This window comes from Grammomys surdaster, unplaced genomic scaffold (genome assembly GCF_004785775.1).
Source record: "Grammomys surdaster isolate TR1022 unplaced genomic scaffold, NIH_TR_1.0 67, whole genome shotgun sequence".
Lineage (NCBI taxonomy): Eukaryota > Metazoa > Chordata > Mammalia > Rodentia > Muridae > Grammomys > Grammomys surdaster.
Window position 1 is genome coordinate 7,671,805 of NW_021604569.1, and position 2,064 is coordinate 7,673,868.

Consider the following 2,064-nt stretch of genomic DNA (forward strand, 5'->3'; position numbering starts at 1 on the left):
GCTGAGGGAAATCAGGGGAAGGTAGAACAGTTATGGGCTTCACTATTGCCCTTTTCCCCACCCCCAGCCAAAAATGATGAGCCCTTAGATGAATGGCAGCAAGAGAGCTTCTGTTTCACGTCCTTCTTCCAAGCTGCACACAAGAATCTGCTTTGACAGAGTTAAACAAGAAATGTACAAGAAATAGACTGCTGGGAAACTTTGTTGAACTTAGCTAAACTGACACTTTCTTTTTAAAGCCTGTGATTTGAGCACTGTACTGGAGGCATTAGTAAATTATGTATTCTCATAATAATCCCCATTTTTACAGATAAGGGAAACCAAACAGAACCACTTCTGTGAGCATGATGGAGTTGGGGGTTGGGAGAATGGAGAAGCATGCAACCTCAGCACCCTCTTCCTATGGGAACACATTCTGTGCAGTGTGTTATGCAGCCTGTCTTTAGTCAAAGTGACAAATACCCAGAGATGGCCAATCAGGACACACACTGTCTTAGTTAGGATTTTCCTGCTATGAACAGACACCAAGACCAAGGCAACTCTTACAAAGAACAACATTTAATTGTGGTTGGCTTACTCTTTCAGAGGTTCAGTCCATTATTATCAAGGCAGGAAGCATGGCAGTGCCTAGGCAGTCATAGTGCTGGAGGATCCTTCTTGATTGAAGTTCTACATCTTGACTGGAAGGCAGCCAGGAGAAGACTGTCTCCCACATGGCAAGGAGGAGGGTCTCAGAGCCCACCCCCCATAGTGACACACTTCTTCCAACAAGTTCATGCTTACTCCAAGGCTATACCTCCTAATAGTGCCACTCCCTGGGCCAAGCATATTGGAACCACCATACACACACAATCCTCTCAGTCACAGTGACTGGCTCATAAATAGGCCACCAAGTCACACAGAACCACATCTCAAACTTTGCTTTTAGAGAGGCTGTGACTTTCATCTCCTGGGAGTAGGGAAAGCAGGATCTTTGATCTTCTTCTTGCCCCATAGAGCAGACTTATTCTGAGATGAAAAGAGAATGTGATATTTTGAGTCTCTGGATTCAACCTTACACAAAGTTTACTAACCATCCAGGTTGTATGAACCTATAAACACTCTGTATGGTTAAATGAGTTTGGTTTGGGAATTTGTTAGTTGCCACCAAAAGAAACTAAGAAACAAATTTGTATTGGAGCAGTGTGTTGAGAGAATCTAGAATGTGGGTTCCTTATAAATGGGGAGCAGAGTCATTGAATATTTAATTATATAAGTCAATTTTCAATTTCTCTAAGAAAATGATGCTTGCAACCAAACGAATTAAATAACTTGCTTGAGAGTTTTCAGCTCATGGGGGAAGTACTAGAACTCAAATCCAGGAAACCTGTCTTGTTCCAAAGTGCAGGCCTTTGGTAAATTTCTTTCAGTCATGCAATCCAGTTGGCATGGGCAGGCTCCATCTCCGTAGCTTCTTGCTGAAGGGCTTGCAGATTGCTTGAAGGAAAGTCTGAGGGAGCCTTTATGATTTCCTTTGGAAACACAAGAAAGTGTGGGATGAGGCACAGACGTGAGATCTGACTCAGACTGTATTTAGGATCATACAACTTTTTTATTTTTTTTTTAGCAAAATCAACAGAAGCCTCTGGGATTCATGTTACAATCCTCATTTGTGTACTTTATATAAGGACTTGAACAAATCAAAGCAAATTGATAATTAGGTCCAAGTTTATTCTAGTTATTCCCCTAATACTGAGTCCTAGGTATCTAGTTGTTACACTGTGGTAGTAGGAATAGGAGTCAGGGGGTGTGGCCTTGTTGGAGGTGTGTCACTGAGGGCAGCCTTGGGATTTCAAATGACTTGTGTGATTCCCAGTCCTCCCTCTCTGTCCCTCTGTTTCTTTCTCTCTCTGTCTCTCTGTCTCTCTCTGCCTCATGCTTATCGATCAGGATGTAAACTGTTTACTGTTCCTTTGATGTACCATGATGTTTGTTGCATGTATTCTGACCCTCCGAATCTTAAGCCAAATCAAATCCTTTCTTTTATCAGTTGTCTTGGTCTTTTTTTTTTTTTTTTTTTTTTTT